The 18,016-nt window shown below is 37.6% G+C and overlaps 1 protein-coding gene and 1 long non-coding RNA gene across 2 annotated transcripts in view; one reads left to right on the top strand and one right to left on the bottom strand.

Moving 5' to 3' along the window:
• The first annotated feature begins 546 nt into the window (after window positions 1–546).
• Adipor2 (adiponectin receptor 2) overlaps window positions 547–18,016 on the top strand; it is a 96,072-nt gene continuing 78,602 nt past the window's right edge. The window contains exon 1 of the mRNA XM_078015472.1: window positions 547–650. The gene's annotated coding sequence lies outside the window, so the exon portion shown is untranslated. The remainder of the gene's footprint in view (window positions 651–18,016) is intronic.
• Window positions 1,640–17,874, bottom strand: LOC144378399 (uncharacterized). Its single transcript, XR_013440052.1, has 3 exons — window positions 17,072–17,874; window positions 14,343–14,509; window positions 1,640–1,885 (listed from the first exon to the last, which is right to left on the bottom strand). It is a non-coding gene; the product is annotated as an uncharacterized LOC144378399 (long non-coding RNA).

Below are 18,016 nucleotides of genomic sequence, written 5' to 3'. Positions count from 1 at the left end.
AACAAGTCACTTAACCTTTTGTGCCTCAGCTTTCTCATCTGTAAAATGTGGATAACAATAGTATTTATTATGCCATGGGGTTATGATTATATGAGTTAATTATAAATAACTAGAAAATGGTCAACTGCTGAGGGCCATTGCCAAGTAGGAATGACACATCGAAATTTCCTTGCCAGCGTACCCCATGTTGCTTAGAGGAAGGACTCAGGGAAATGGATTTGCCTTGGACATTCGCTGTGACATTGCATGTATGTTTGAGAAAGGTGATCCTGCTCAAGGACCAGGGTGGATTCAGGTTTAGGGTGTATCCTGCAGGTTTTAGGAAGTATCCCACTCCTTGGGTTTAGGGCGTTCCCCGATTAGGACAATCTGGGTTTAAGGTTATTCCTGCTGGGAATAGGGCGTATCCTGCTGCCTGAGTTCCCATTGAGTTCTCATGGGATTCAGAAAGTATTTGGAAAAAAGCCTGGTGGAGTACATAAATTTGGGCCCAGAACTTGGATTTCCCTAGAACGTGTGTAGAGGTCGGTGTGAGTTCGGGAATAAAGAATTGCTGTTTGAATCTACAAAGCTGTGAGTGGCTCGTGATCTTGTGCCCAGCCAGACTGCGACATTTGGTGGTCCGTATGTGGAATGTCTGAAACTTGGAGGTAAGTGAAATTGCTCACCCCTGAGGAAAGGCGAGAGAATGGGTGACCATTTCAAAAAACAATGTGTTCTTGTTTTGATTTATTTTGTTTTTATTTCAAGTTGCCTGTTCCTAGAACTTTCTCAGGCAAACTGGGGAAAATGGTTGACTCGAGGTTTGAAGTTGTTCACCACCAAGGAAGAGAAATTGTTAGAGGAAGGAGGCACTCCAGTAAGACCAAGAACAATTAGGGCATAAGTTGATACAATACAAAAATGTAGCCCATGGCTTTTTAAAGACGAGTTATTAAGTACATCAATGGGACCATCATGGTATCCTGTAGAAGGATTTTTCTTCAAGAAAGAGATGGCTAGTTCTGTTTACTATACTTGTCTAAGATCTTGGTTTTTACAGACATCTGATTAATTTTCAAAGCTAAAGTGTTAAAATATCAACCACTAAATATAAATCCAAGTACTCTTACTTATTAAGTTACATAAGGTAATATATTTATACATTATGTGTGTTTTCATAAATTGGTAAATGGAAAAAAAGGTTTAATATTGTTTTGGTGTGTGTCTTTGCTGAAATAAGGTTACTAAGTGTTAAGATTCTATCAGGTATAATTTATATACAAAGAGTATAAGAAGTTTCAGTTGGGTTTCAATTATAATATTATAGTATTTCATCTTATTAAGTGGAGTAATTTGTCTAAATCAGAAATTTTATATGAGTTGTTTCAGAATGTGAATTTATAAAAAGGGTTAACAGCTAGAAAAGAGATATAAAAGATTCAAGATAAATATATTTTAATATAAAGGTAAAAAAAAAGAAATGTTTCTAGATGAGATAATCTGTTTTAAAGTAAAAAGTTGTAAAATGCCATTTAAAAAGACTTTGAGGAAACTAGACTTAATTTAAAAGCTTGAGAAAGGAAGAAAGAAAAAAAATATTTGTACATGGCAGATTGAGACAAAGCTTCTTAATGGAGTAAAAAAAATAAATAATAAATAAATAAATAAATACAAAGCCTTTAATTGAAGGGCAGCCATGTAAACTAACATTAAGCGATTTAAACACAATATAAGCCTCCTTTAAAAGAGTGAAGCTGTAGGTGGTGAAAAAGTACATTTAAAAGTACAGTATAGGGGCTGGGGATGTGGCTCAAGCAGTAGCGCGCTCACCTAGCATGCGTGCGGCCCGGGTTCGATCCTCAGCAACACCACATACCAACAAAGATGTTGTGTCCGCCGAGAACTAAGAAAAAATAAATAAATGTTAAAATTCTCTCTCTCTCTCTCTCTCTCTGTGCCCCCCTCTCTCTCTCTTAAAAAAAAAAAAAAGTACAGTATAGATGATAATTGGAAGGCTTTAAAAGGTTAAATTGAAGGTGGTCATGGCGGAAAAAAGATTGCTTTACTCATCAAACTATTAAAATGTACTTATTAAACCAAAAAGAGGGAGATGAGATAATCTTTGTGTGGTAAAGTAAAAAGTTGTAAAATAAAAATAAATTGTAAATAAAAAAGTTGTAAAAAAAAGTTGTAAATAAAAATAAGTTGCAAAAGGCTTTAAAAGGTTAAAAGACAGAAGCATAGAAAGTTAAAAAGAAAAAAAGATAAAGAAGATGTAGAAAGATAAAAAAGTTGTAGGAAGACAAGAATTTTAAACCCAAAAAATAGGAAACAAACAAAAACTAAGAGAAAAAAAGCAACTAAGGGTAAATGTATAAACCTTAGGAAAAAAAAATTAAAAGATAAAAATAAGATAGAAAATGGTTAAAAATGTCAAGTAAAGGTATTTCAGATAGAAAATGCAAAAGGCTAAGACAACTATTAGATACAGACATTTTAGATAAAAAAAGGTAAAGAGAGAAGTTTAAAGTCAAATATTGGATAAAATAGAAGAACAAGGAGATTATTAGTAATTTTTTCAAAAAGCCCATCAATTTTAATTTTTGGTGGTGCAGAAATTACAAGTCTCAAATTTATAGACAAGAGCCAATTTAGAAAACATTAAATTAGAAGGAAATTGGTTTAAAACCACATCAAACCAAAGCAATTTCTACAAACTAAAAAGAAGATGATTTGACTCAAATCCATAACAGCTGATATCCAGAGCTCCAGCTTGGCTATTCTTACATCTGCAATAGTGATTAACCAGGGTGCTTTTTTCAATATCTATTTTATTATTGCATTTTTTCCACATCATAAAGTTCTATTTTATTTTTGAGCTCATACAAACCTAGGTTAATGTTTTTCTGATCAGTTTTATTTTTTGACTGTGGAGTTTTTAAACATTGCAATGGAGATTTCACCTAGGTAAAGCTACAAGGCCTTTATTGTCTTATGTGTTGTATGTTATGTGTGCACACTTCTGTTTTGTGTTGTATGTCTGTATGTGTGTATGTCCATATTTCATATATGAGGAGCACTCATGAAAAAATGGATCCGAATTTTTTTTTATTCACGTGATTTAAATGGTTTAATTTAAATTAGGTAAACAGCTGTTAAGGATTGTTTTTAAAGGTGGTTAACAGATCTGTTTGTTTACTTTCACCTTTCCTTTTCATTATATTTAATAATTCTGTTCAGGATAATGTCTCTTTAGCATCATTGCCAGAATTCCCATCTCCATCCCAGTGCTGGTGAAGACTAAGATAAAACCAAAATACAGCTTCTATGATAGCTATCACAGTAAACTGTATAAACTGATGCATCAATGAATATAACTCAACAAGTAATGCTCAATCATGGACTCGATTTACTTTGGGAGGAAATGGACATATTGATAGACTCCTCCGATTTGAACTGCTTGCAGAACTTGCCTGGACTATATATCAGTTGTATGCATTGTGAACTATCGTCTGGTGCAGCGAATTATGGTAGTGCTGGCATATCTTTGCTGATGGTGTCACCAGTGATGCAATTTCCTTGCCAGCGAACCCCATGTTAATCGTGGTAGTGTTGGCATATCTTTGCTGATGGTATCACCAGTGATGCAATTTTTCCAAAGGAGCCGTCAATTGGCTTGGTGTCGTGGCATTTCTGTATCCTCCTCTCTTCTACTAGTGATGGTCTAAAATTTGGGGGCCAACAGAGGTGAGGCAAAGAACTTCACCCCCCCACTGGCACCAAGGCTAAATTTGGGGGCCAAACAGAGGTGAGGCAAGAACCTCACCCCCCCACTGGTGCATAGGCCTATCCACAAGTATGGCTCAATGCTGGACCGGTAGTCAGTGACGGGTTGATCTGATTGCAGTGGTATCAACCTAAGACAGGAGGCTGACACCTAGAGGTCAGTTTTTCCCATGATGGGTAAGAACCATATGTTGAATTGGACAACCTACCAGGCACGGTCCTTAAAGCCACATTGCTTGTTGTTTAATTAATCAGAAGGGGGGAGATGCTGAGGGCCATTGCCAAGTAGGAATGACACATCGAAATTTCCTTGCCAGCGTACCCCATGTTGCTTAGAGGAAGGACTCAGGGAAATGGATTTGCCTTGGACATTCGCTGTGACATTGCATGTATGTTTGAGAAAGGTGACCCTGCTCAAGGACCAGGGTGGATCCAGGTTTAGGGTGTATCCTGCAGGTTTTAGGAAGTATCCCACTCCTTGGGTTTAGGGCGTTCCTGGTTTAGGACATTCTGGGTTTAGGGCAGTTCCAGGTTTAAGGTTATTCCTGCTGGGAATAGGGCGTATCCTGCTGCCTGAGTTCCCATTGAGTTCTCATGGGATTCAGAAAGCATTTGGAAAAAAGCCTGGTGGAGTACATGAATTTGGGCCCAGAATTTGGATTTCCCTAGAACGTGTGTAGAGGTCAGTGTGAGTTCGGGAATAAAGAATTGCTGTTTGAATCTACAAAGCTGTGAGTGGCTCATGATCTTGTGCCCAGCCAGACTGCAGCAGTCAACACAAAGTAAATGTTCTCCATGTTAGCTATTGTATGATAATTATTACACAGATGTGGCATTGATGATGATGTTGAAAATCATGTGACTTATACCTTCTGAAGCCACTAAAGAGCAAATGAAAGGGCTGGGGATCTAGTTCAGTGGAAGAGTACTTGCCTAGTATGTGCAAGGTCCTGAGTTGGTCCCAAGTACTGCCAAAACAAGCAAACACCAAGAACAAAAACAGTGAATGTAAACAAATTCCCACCAACAATATTGACTAAGTAGCTGATCATTCTGGGTCAAGCTAATGTAGTTTTTCTTCTCGTTCTACTTTAGCCACATTCAAGTTGAATCACAGTGGCCACAGCAGTTGTTTTTTTTTATTGTAATTACTGAATTTTGGTACTGGGAGTTGGACCCAGAGTGCTTTACCACTGAGCTACATCCTCAACCCCTTTTATTTTTTCTTTTGAGACAGAGTCTCGCCAAGTTGTCTAGGCTGGACTGAAACTTGAGATCCTCCTGAGTTACTGGGATTGTAGGTATGCTGCATTGCACATGTCTGAAAGACATTTTAAGTCTCTATCTCTGCTACTAGCCTCCAATGCTGAAAAGATTAGTAGAATTAGATCAGATTAGAATTTATTCCAAAAGTCTTTAATTTTTTCTAGCTTTTAAAGGTTTTTTTTTTTTTTTTAGATTATTGAATTTCTGGGTCAGCTGATCACCTTTGATTGGTTAGTTTTACCTACCCTCAAATGCTAGAAAGTGATTTATTTTTTTCCCATGCATTATTTTTGGTGTCTCTACTTTTTTTCTTTTTCCATTCTTGGCCAGAATAGCTGCTAGTTCAGGCTGGCACAGTGGAGGATGCCTGTAATCCCAGCAACTACAAGGCTGACATAGGAGGATTGCAAATTTGAGGCTAGTCTCAGCAATTTAGCAAAACCCTGTCTCAAAAGAAAAAATAAAAAGGGCTATGGACATAGCTTAGAGGTTGAGCACCCCTGGGTTCAATCCTCAGTACTGAAAAACCAAACCAAACCAAACCAAACCAGCTAACTAACTGCCAGTTCCTGCAGCTACTGACCTTAGGAATTTGCCTCTTATAATGACTTCTCTTAGATTCTCTCTCTTTCTCTGAAAAAAAGTCCATTTAGGGACTCCCTGATACCAAAATGCTTTATTGGGCTGGGTTGTACCTCAGCAATAGAATTCTTGCCTACCATGTCCCAATCCCTGGGTTCTTGTCCTATCATGGCAAAACAAACAAAACACAAAACAATAAAACAAAAGTGCTTTGTAGAAATATTACATACAATGATTTTTTTCAGATGCTGCCTTTCAGACTAAAAATCTAATAGATCTATGAGTAATTCCCTAGAATATTTTCAGTAGGGGAAGTTTAAATTCTAAGGTCTCACCCCCATTTCAATTTAATGGCCTATGGGGAGGACCCAGTGTAAAAGCAAAACAAGGACCTTTCATTCAAAAGACAACAACAATTTCACCATAGTGAGAACAAAGATCAAACCAAGCATGTGTTTTTTGAGTATAGGGCCTCAACTAACTGCAAGGTCATCAGCTCAAGAAGCCAGCCCTCATAAATGAAGCCCATGAATCACAGTCTCTGGAATCTGACTGGTAGAAATCTGATTTCTGGGACCTATTGGAGAATCAGAATCTCTGGGATAGTCTCTGGGAATTGATACTCTTGACAAGCTCTCCAGACCTTGATTTTGTACACAAAAGATTGAGAACCTCGCACCTATTTTCTTTATGTGGTAGACAAGAAGAAAAGTTTTAGAATTTCTACTTTTTAGAAGTGTTTGACTTGATTGGCCAATGCAGCTGATGATATCTATGGTGCAGCACCATCACCATTTCTTTTTGCACTGAATTCAGTGGCAGGGCAAGTTTCCTTCTTTCTTGCCAGTGGGAGAATTCTCCAGAATGAATACCAGACCACCATATGGATTATCATCTGACCACATACACTGTTGTCTGTGCAAATGCATTCACTATAGATCTGAAAATTTTGCTTGTAAGAAGGAAAATATAGAGGCTGGGGATATAGGTCAGTGGTAGAGTGCTTGCCTAGAATGCACAGGGCCCTGGGGTTAATCCTCAGCATGAAAATAAAAACAAAAACAAAAAACAAACCAAAACAAAGAACAAGAAGTAATATGTCTCTTGCACAGACATTGTCCTTACATTGAGAGGTGTTTTTTTTTTTTTTTTTGATAATTAAATTTTGGTGGTGCTGGGAGTGGAACTCAGGGCCTTGTACATGCTAGGCAATGCTCTACCCTGAGCTGCATCCCCAGCTTAAATATCAAGATTATAACAGAAAATCATTTTTGTTTCTCCTATTTGGTGGCCCTCTGGTGTAACAGAATCCCTTTGAAATTAAAAGCCCTAAAATGCTTGCTTCCCAACATCCTGGTAACTTTTATGCATGCTGAGAGTGGAAACTGAGAAGCTACCAATTGGCCTGGGGAATGTCTCAAGGAAACTAAAACCCTGATATATTTCTGACTAGCACAGCCTAGCTAAATCTACATATATTTCCTGTCTTTCGTCCTTCGTCCTTCTGTACTGCTTTCTTTATGTCTGGACCAAGATGGAACCCAGAGACTCTCTACCACTGAGCTGCATCCCCAGTTCTTTTATTTTTTATTTTGAGACAGGGTTTCCCTAAATTGCTGTGGCTGACCCTGGAACTTGTGATCCTCCTGCTTCAGCCCCCTGAGTTGGTGGGATTACAGGCATTTGCCACTGGGTTCTGTAGAAGTAAAAGGATTTATTGAACCTTACAGATGCTAGCTAGAAAAAGTACCACATGATGTATTAAGAACTGTGTAATGTTTTGAACGACCAACAATAAAAAAAAAAAAAAAAAAGAAAAAGTACCAGGTCCAGGTTTCCACAAACTACCAGCAATAGGACTAGGTAGCATTTAGAAAAATGTCCCAAGTACTTTTTATTTTCATGCATTTAAATTTTTATTTGTCTGATTATATATATATATATATATATATAATATACATATAATATATATATATATAATTTATTTATTTTACAATAGAATGCATTTTGACATATAGTACACAAATGGAGCACAACCAAGTACTTTTTTGGTTCTCTCACATTCTTTCTATTTCCTTTTTTCTCCCCTTTCCCTGTTCTAGTCTAGCGTTGTGCATGTCCTTGGTACCTAGACATAGCTAAACTTGGCTGATGATACTCAAGGCAAATGAAGTCATTACTTATTCTTTTTGCAGTGCTGGAGTTGGAACCCAGGACTTTGGGCATACTATGCAAGTGCTTTACCACAATTATACCCAGCTCTGGCAATATGATATTACTAAACAAAGAGAATTTCTAGTAGAAGTAAGGCTTTTGATAGTCTGAGCTCTTTTTCAGTAGGGATTTAAAAATACATATAACTCAGCAATAAAAGAGAATAAAATCTGGCATTTGCAGGTAAATGGATGGAGTTAGAGAAGATAATACTAAGTGAAGTAAGCCAATCCCAAAAAAACAAATGCTGAATGTTTTCTTTGATATAAAGAGGCTGACTCATAGTAGGGTAGGGAGGGGGAGCATGGAGGAATAGATAAACTTTAGAAAGGGCAGACGTGTGGGGGGGAAGGGAGGGGACAGGGTGTTATAAATGATGGTGGATTATGATGGTCATTATTATCCAAAGTACACGTATGAAGACATGAATTGGTGTGAATATATTTTGTATACAACCAGAGATATGAAAAATTGTGCTCTATATGTGTAATAAGAATTGTAATGCATTCTGCTGTCCTATAGAAATAAAAAAATAAAATACATATATAATATTAAAAACATATATATATACACATAGATATATATTTTAATATATTTGTTTTTAATCGTAGATGAACACAATAGCTTTATTTATTTATTTTTATGTGGTGCTGAGGATCGAATCTAGTGCCCCAGATGCGTGAGGCAGGCACTTTATCACTAAGCTACAGCCCCAGTCCTCCATATATATATATATATATATATATATATATATATTTTTTTTTTTTTTTTGCTAGAGTCCCCCCTTTTTTTCTGTACCAGGAATTGAATCCAGGAGTGCTTAACCACTGAGCCACATCCCAGCCCCTTTTATTTTAAATTTTGAGACAGGGTCTCACTAGGTTGCTTACAGTCTCATTAAGTTGCTGAGACTGGCTTCAAACCTGTGATCCTCCTGCCTCAGCCTCCCACACCACTGGGATTATAGGCCTATGCCACTGGACCCAGCTTGGAGTCTCCATTTTTAAATTCAGTTTTACTTTTGCTTCACACCTATATCAATAGGAAAGGAAAAGTAATCAGAAAAAAAAAAGTTATAAGAATGACCTCAACCCCCAGCCTACCCTCAGTTGACTAGTCAATAACTGGAATTCATTTTCAGATTAGTTCTGTTTTCTCCACACCAAATGTCTGCCAGTTTGGGGGACTGACTTCTGCAAACTGTCTCTTCACCAAATTGTAAGGGCTCAGGAATTCATCCTGAGCAACTTGATAAAACAATTCTTATCAAATTACCCTAAGAACCTGGGACCTTATGTTCTGAGTTTATCTGTATGTCATCATCAAGATATTTCAAAGTTAATAAACTTTTTTATATTATGGTTTTTAAACTTAAGCACAATAAATGATATGCTCTTTTTCTTTGGCTCACAGTTAGGTGATTGTGTGTGGGTGATTGTGTAAAGAGTCATTGTGTAAAACAGATGCTGTCTTGAATTATTCTTTAATAAAAGCTAACAAATTTTTAATTAACAGGTACTTCCAAGTTACCAATGAATCAACTTTTTTCTTTATTGATTTGCACCTCTATTTTGTGTTTTGCAGGATATGTAGCTTCCTAACAACTTTTTTCTCTCCCTTTCTTACTCTCTAGATTTATATACACATACAAAACATACACGCATATTTGAAGTATTGGAGATCTAACCCAGTGGCACTTTACCACTGAACTACATTCCCAGCCCCAACCTTTTTAAAAAATTTCAAGACAGGGTCTTACTAAGTTGCCCATGTTGACTTTAAACTTTTGATCCTTCTGCTTCCTCCTGGAATTACAGTTGAATATCACCATGCCTGGCATTATTACTCTATTTTTAAATGAAAGCTGTTGCAATTCTATTTTCTGCATCTTTTTTTTTTTTTTTTTAGAGTGAGGGTGAGAGAGAGAGAGAGAGAGAGAGAGAGAGAGAGAGAGAGAGAGAGAGAGAGAGAGAGGGAGAGAGAGAGAGAGAATTAATATTTTTTAGTTTTCGGCAGACACAACATCTTTGTATGTGGTGTTGAGGATCGAACCCGGGCTGCTCGCATGCCAGGCAAGCGTGCTACCGCTTGAGCCACATCCCCAGCCCCTGCAATTCTATTTTCATTCTCATAGTAGATGAGAGATTAAATGGAAGTAACTCTTTACAACTTTTATATATCATGTAATACTGGAGTTCTTAAAACATTTTTTACTTGCTTTTTATGTTAGCAAAAGATTTGTATCCAAGAATACATAAAGAACTCTTTTTCTTGCGGGGGTGGGAAACAGGAAATTGAACTTGGGGACACTTGGCCACTGAGCCACATTCTCAGCCCTATTTTGTATTTTATTTACAGACAGGGTCTCACCGACTTGCTTAGTGCCCCACTTTTGCTGAGGCTAGCTTTGAACTTATGATCCTTCTGCCTCAGCTTCCTGAGCTGTTGGGATTATAGGTGTGTGCCACCACACCCAGCCCATAAAAAACTCTTAAAAGTCAATAAGAAGAAGGGAAAAAACAAAAAATTTTAAAAATAGGCAAAAGATTTTAATGAACCCATTGTAAAAGAAAATGAAAAAATGGTCAATAAGCACAGGAGAATGTCTCAACATTATTAGAAAAGGAGAAAGGCAAATTGAAACCACTGGTGAGATAACACTAACATATACATTAGAGTAGCTAACGTAAAAAACCTGATAATACCAAGTGTTGTCAAGGATGTGGAACAACTGGAAATCTCATGAATTGTAGGTGACAGTGTGAATTGGTACAACCATGTTAGGAAGGAATTTACCAGCTTCTCATTGAGTTAAACATAAACTTATCACATGACTCAGCTATTCACCTCTAGACATTTACCTCAAAGAATTAAAAATTTCTGTTCTCTTAAAGATTTTTCATGCATGGTTATAGCAGCTTTATTCATAACAATCAAGAACTAGAAATTATCTAAACATTCATTAATGTGTGAATGGATGGTCAGTCTTCCATCACTATAAAAAAAGATCTGAGATAATTAACTTATAAAGATAAAAGATTATTTTGGCTCATAGTTTTGGAGGTTCCAATTCATGATTGGTTGACCCTATTCTTTAGGTCTGCAGTGAGTAAGCACATCATGGTAGGAATTCATGGTGGAGCAAAACCCCTCACCTCATGGCCAGAAAGGAAAAGCTAGTGAGTAATGGACTGGTCTCACAATTGCCGTTAAGGGCAAGCTTCTAATGACCTCAGGAGCTTCCACACAATCCCATCTCTCAAGATTCTATCACCTCTGAATAGCACCACCTTGAGAACCAATACTTTAACACATGGGTCTTTGAGGGACATTTAATATCCAAACTATAGCAATCAATAAACAAACTGTCATATGCCCATACAAGGGAATACTACTTAGCAACAGAAAGCACATACTACTTATGTCTGCAATAATATACATGAAACTCAAAGACATTATGCTGAGTGAAAGAAGCCAGACATAGAATAGTGCATATTGCATGATTTCATTAATTTGTAGAAGAGGCAAAAGTAATCTATAGTGGCAACAAGAAGCCAGGTGTGCCTGGGGATGTAGCTCAGTCGGTAGAGTGCTTGCCTTGCATGCATGTGGCCCCTGGGTTCAATCCCAGCATCACAAAAAAAAGAAAGAAGCCAGCTGAGATGTTGTAATCCCAGCAGTCTGGGAGCCTGAGGCAGGGGGATTATAAATTCAAAGCCAGCCTCAAGAATTTAGTGAGGCCCTAAGTAACTTAGAGAGAGACTGTCTCTAAATAAAGTATAAAAAAGTGCTAGGATTGTGGATCAATGGTTAAATACCCCTGGGTTCAATCCATGGTGCAAAAAAAAAAAAAAATTTTTTTTTTCTAGTGATTGCTAGAAGCCAGGTTTAGGAGTGGGGCTGTTAACTACAAATGGGCATGCAAGTGCATTGTATTACATGCAAAGCATACCCCAATAAAGCTGATTTTTATAACTACAAAGAAAGTTCAGAGAAACCTCTAATACATATCCATGTACATATCAGTAAGCATTAATAAATGTAAATATTTTGTTATTTGCTTTTATCTTTTTCCATATGGATGAAATAAAATATTACAGGTAAAAGTAACATCTACTTTTCTAGACTTATTCTCCACCCTTTTCCACAGGCTTCATTCATAGTTTGTATATCTTTTTTGTTTACAAACATTCTATTTTTTCTAAACATCTATTTCTTTTTTTTTTTTTTTACTTTTAATTTTTGTAGTTGTAGATGGACAGAATGGCATTATTTTGTTTGTTTATTTTTATGTGGTGCTAAGGGTCCAACCTAGTGCCTTACACATACTACACAAGCGTTCTGTTGCTGAGTTACAGCCTCAGCCCTAAAACATGCATTCTTAACAATACATAACAATGAATCCCACTATTATGTATAATTATAATATACCAATAAAATTATTTTTAAAAACTGCATTTGGCTGGGGGTTTAGCTCAGTGGTAGAGTGTTTTCCCAGTATATATGAGGTAATGAGTGTAATCCCTAGTATGGCAAAACAAAACAAAACAAAAAAAACAACCATGTATTCAGAGACATCTTAATTTTATTTGACAAGGATATCAAAGCTTAACAAGAGCAAATGCACAGGACATAGTTAAACAATGAGTCAGTTGGCAGCATAGCCAGTAATGATGTTCTGACTTCTGCTCCTTCCCCAGGGCTATGTCACCCAACTTGTGTTTGACGAGTTGCTAATGTAATTTATGTAATTATGAGGGTGTTTATATTGCTCTTTATTCTCAGTTTTAAACATGACTGCAATTTGGCACAAATGGGAATTTAGTGTGTTATGACGTTTCTACAAGAGCTCAAAACTCCCTGCTTGTAAATTTTTTTTTTTTTTTTTGCATCAGGGATTGCACTCAGAAGCATTCAACCACTGAGCCATGTCCCCAGCCCTATTTTGCATTTTATTTAGAGATAGGATCTCACTGAGTTGCTTAGTGCCTCACTTTTGCTGTGGCTGGGTTAAACTTGCAATCCTCCTGCTTCAGCCTCCGGAGCCACTGGGATTACAGGCGTGCACTACTGCACCCAACCCCTGCTTGTAAACTTTCAAATCTAAGATTAATGTGATTTTAAACAATAGAACTCTTTGATACCAGTGATATCTTTAATTATGATTAAGATGGAATACATATATTTATATATTTCCTTCTAATTTTGCCACAGAAGCCAAATTAGCTGACTGAATTTATATATATATATGTACATATATATGTATGTATATATACACACATACACACATACATACATATATACATACAAACACACATATGTACATGTATGCGTATAAAATATATACACACGTGTATATGTATGTATATGTATGACAATCACAGGAAATGATCTGACATTCCTTATTCTTTTGGTTTGCTATGTTTTATCGTCCATTTTCTATATTATTCACATTTTTTCTTCAGTTCTAATGTTTTTACACACACACACACACACACACACCCCACACAATTTTTTTTTTCTGGTGCTGGGGATCAATCCTAGGGCCTGGAGCATGATAAGCAAACATTCTACCTGTTAGCACAAAAAGACTGGGTGGGAAGCAAACTTCACAGATCAGCTCAGCTCTTTTATTCTGGAACAAAATTTCATGCAGGAATGAGGTAAGCAGGAACAGTGTGAAGCGCCTCTGAGGCCCCCACTTTCCTGGTGGAAAATGAGCCACTGGCTAAAGGAGGAGTTTGGGCTTATATAGGTTATACTAAGGTGTTTCAGTGAGCATGTCAGTTTGGGTACTCAGGAATTTGGGTTTTTGGGTTGGAGGTTGTTAGTCAGCACCTGGAGATGATTTATCTTGGAAAAGATCAATGTTTCCCAGAGATTATCATTTTAGATTTGATGAAACACTTTCTCCCCACCTGTGGCCAGTATCTGAAAAGGATTTATCTTTAAAGAGATGAAAGCTATCAATGTATGACTTTATTTTTCACTCCCTTTTCCTAGGTCTATCTTGGGGTTTTTCATTTTCTATAGCTAATACTACCATTAAGCTACATCCCCAGCCTAATGTTTACATCTTGAAAGCTGATATATTTGAGGAAAAAACTAAGAGTTTAGGTTAGTTTTAGATGTTTTTGTAATGATGAAACTGTTCATTTCTCTTTAAAAAATTTTTAAAAACTCAAAGATAGGTCTTTCAAATTTTGGTTTTCACTAGCAGAATAACATATTTTTCCCTCAAAACAGTAATTGTTTCTGAATGGGAAAAAATACAATTATTTCTCTTTTTTTACAGGAGAAGCAACAAAATCCAATTATAAAAACAAATTTAAATTCACAATGATATGTAGACTGTTTTGATTTGAAAACTGCACCTTTGTTGGTCAATTTAGGTATCTAAAATTCTCATTGGCTATTGCTTTGCATATCATAATGGAGGTTAAGTCTTGTATCATCATGTCAGTAACATTGTAGTGTCACTGAGGCCACAATGGATTATGAATGTTACTCACCCAAATGTTTCCTTCATGTCAACATCTGGTAATTGCTGAGATGACTGCATCAGACAAGCTGTGCCACAAGGAACTGTTGCGTCACTGGTGACTAGCATGGGGGAAGGGTGGAAAGACATGTCTTTTTTGTGCTGCAGAAGATGGACTCCACTTTCCTATTCAGAAGTCTGACACCATAAAAAATGGAGAGAATAGTAATTCGTAAGATCCCTTGATTTTCGGACAGCTAATTAGAAGACCATGTATAAAGACTGGTAACTGAAGTATGGTCAGGGAGGGAGGCCTGAAAAATCTGCTTTGGAATGCTGACATCTAGGTAAGAGAGAAATGTGAAGTCATCCATGGACATGGGACTTAGGGGAGTGCCCTCAGCTCAGGGAGGGTGGCAATATCCTTGTTAGCTAAGAAGGTATGAGTGTTTTGAAGAAATAATGTGGTTTGTTTCATCATTATAGGAGCATTAGGAATTGCCAGTAGTAACTTGGGAATGGGATCAAAGTGACAGAGAACAAGGTGAGGTGTAAGAAAACAAGATTCTTTTAAAGCTGTTTCAGCACCGGGGACTTTTTCCTTTATAGACTAAAACAGACTCATAAAAAGGAAGGAATGTAGGAAAGTTTTTAGATTTTTTTTTCTTTCTTTCTTGGGGTGCTGGGAATTGAACCCTGGGCCTTGCGCATAAGAGGCAAGCACTCTACCAACTGAGGTATATCCCCAGCCCAAACTTTGAGATCTTGAAGAATCTGTTTTGTGTGTCTTTTTTTTTTTTTTTAAAGAGAGAGTGAGGGGGGGGGAGAGAGAGAGAGAGAGAGAGAGAGAGAGAATTTTACTATTTATTTTTTAGTTATCAGCAGACACAACATCTTTGTTTTTATGTGGTGCTGAGGATCAAACCCGGGATGCATGTATGCCAGGCGAGCACGCTACAGCTTGAGCCACATCCCCAGCCCCCCCCCTTTTTTTTTTCTATAGCTCTTTCACTTTTAGTAGACCCTTCTTAAGCCTGAAAATCTTGTTCTTCTTTGCTCTGTGTGAGTTGGAATAATGGGTCAAATTTATAATCCTCAAATGCCTGCATTTTGTTTCTGATGGGTTGTGGAAGTGTGAAATTGTTTTCCTTGATTTAATCTTGAAGCTTTGTCTTTACCTAGAACAGGGAAATCATTATTGCTATGTCTTTCACAAATTATGTAAACTTAAAAAAAGATAACTTAATTTCCAATGTAAACTATCCTTTAAAGAGAATTAGTTCCCTTAAATTTAGTTCCTTTAATTTTATTTCTACTAATTTTACCTCTTCAAGCTTAAGCGAGTGGGCCTTAGATAGCATTAAGGCCATCTTAGTCATGCTTTGTGATTTTAGTAACTAGTTAATTACTTAAAATTGCCATTCTAGGCTGAAGAGTTCTCTATTTTTTTTTCTTATATATCAGACTCCAGCTTATTGGATGTGAGTCCCATAAAACTATTTCCAGCATCCTTTGTTTTCCCTTCTTGTGGTCCAATAGGAAGGACAATAAGCTGTGGGCATTGGCTTGCTCTAAGAGCTCATGAATTTCCTTCAACCGATATCATGAGTTTTTAATAGTTAGACATTTATTTATCCTAAAGAGAGTGAAAATTCCTCCTAGGATTGAATGTGAAGGAACTGTTTTTCATCTGCAAATCAACTCTTGTACTTCATTTTCTTACAGAATAAATACCTGTACCACTTCCTGATTTCAAAGAAGTTGAGCAGAATTTAAAGCTCACTTGTGGGAGGCAGAGGCAGGAGAATATAAGTTCAAGGTCAGTCTCAAAAACTTAGCAAGGCCCTAAGCAACTTAGTGAGACTCTGTTTCAAAAATTAAAAGGACTGGGAAACAGCTTATATAGCTTATCTGGGTTCAATCCCCAGCATAAAACAAAAACTCACTTGTAGAAAATCACTTGTCGGGCTGGGGATGTGGCTCAAGCGGTAGCGCCCTCGCCTGGCAAGCCTGCGGCTGGGTTCGAACCTCAGCACCACATACAAAGATGTTGTGTTCGCCCGCCGAGAACTAAAATAAATAAATATTTTAAAAAAATCACTTGTCATGAGTATGCTGTCATTAACGTAGAGGAAACACGTTTGTGTTTTTCTACTATGTCTTTCTACCATTCATCAAATAACAATAAATTCACAGGCTACACCATTTTCATTAGTGGCAGTTCACTGAGTACTTGTGGGTCACCTTATTGTCATAAGCTGGAAAATCACAGGTTCTTTTATTCCAATCTTAATTTCTAATATCTATAACACTCAAATCATACATACTTCACAATGATATATAAACAGGACACAGAAAGGGTTAAAGCAGCTGCAAGTTTAAAGGATGCTGTGCCAAGAGCACAGGAAGAGAGATATGAATGCAGAGTCAAAGGGTCACCGTAGGTGGTCAGATGAAGATATTAATGAACTAACCAGAGCAGAGTTGTGATAGCAGAGGGGCCAGAAGAACAGCAGTTTCAGTTTCAGAATGTCAGCTTGGAGAGGGCCAAGCATGGTCATCATAGGCAGGAGAACCCACACTTTGCTAAATATAGCATAATGGGAACAGGACATCAGACCTTAATCGCTGTAGCGATTTACCTAGGCAAGACCCTTGATGAGAAACCAGGTGATGGGGGTCAAGGTGCTGCGATATCCAGTCTTGGGGGTGGGGTGGGGCGTGCTCTCTTTTACTGGGTCTTGAGTGTGGAGTTCTCACCTGGAGAGGTTGAAAGGCTCCTGTGTCTGGGTGTTCCACATATGATGTGGGATGTCTGCATGTCCAGATACTCCTTATTTAGTTTGGTAAGTGGGTACATTTATTTATGAATTTGTGCCTTATGATGGTGTCCGGCAGAAGATAGTTGTTTACTTGTACAAATAAGGTGTGGAGTCATTCTACCTTGACACCTGTACTCAAACTGAAGTAACTTATGGCAAACTAGTGCTTTACAAAATGGAGTATCTCAAGGTTAGGGACATCCTAAAAACTGATGTTCTATACATCAAAGAGTAATTCAGAGCAGGACACGGCCTGCTCTCCACATCAAATGGCCACAGACACATATTGCTTGAGCAGTTTCTGATTGACCATTACATAAAAAAAAATTAAAAAAATCATTCTATGAATTTTAAGTACTAATGGGTTCATAAATATATACCTAATAAGTACTAGGGCAAAAATCATTATATGTTAATAAAGTAATGAAAGGTAAACGCTACTGTTTGGGGCAAGAGTTGACTAACGCTTTCGGAATTCGGAAACCTTCACAAGCCGACGCCTAGGCTTACACAGCCCACTGGCACAAACACACGCGCCAGCCTAAATCCCTAAATTGTGGCTTCTGCCCCAGAGGTGTATCCCGTAACCACAGTGACCGGGAAAAGAGTTTGAGAGCCGGGGTGGCCTCTTGCTCCTTACTCTGAACTGCTTCCCTTTTCCGTGACAGGAAAAAATAAAAGAGTTGTGTATACGCTGGCGGAGCGCTCTTCCTCGGTCCCTAGACGCCCAGCACTGTTTACGTTGAGTGCCTGACTGAACCACAACTCCCAAGATGCACTGAGGTTTTAGAGCAGTCAGAGGGGCAGCTTCCGGTTTGGGCCAGCGCGGCTGCGCACGGAATATAGCCTTATTGGCTCGAACCTCCTCGTGCGATGCGCGTCA

The sequence above is a fragment of the Ictidomys tridecemlineatus genome, chromosome 6, assembly GCF_052094955.1.
Source record: "Ictidomys tridecemlineatus isolate mIctTri1 chromosome 6, mIctTri1.hap1, whole genome shotgun sequence".
NCBI classification, from domain to species: Eukaryota; Metazoa; Chordata; class Mammalia; order Rodentia; family Sciuridae; genus Ictidomys; species Ictidomys tridecemlineatus.
The sequence above is the reverse complement of the archived record's forward strand: the minus strand, read 5'-3'. Positions and strand labels throughout refer to the sequence as shown.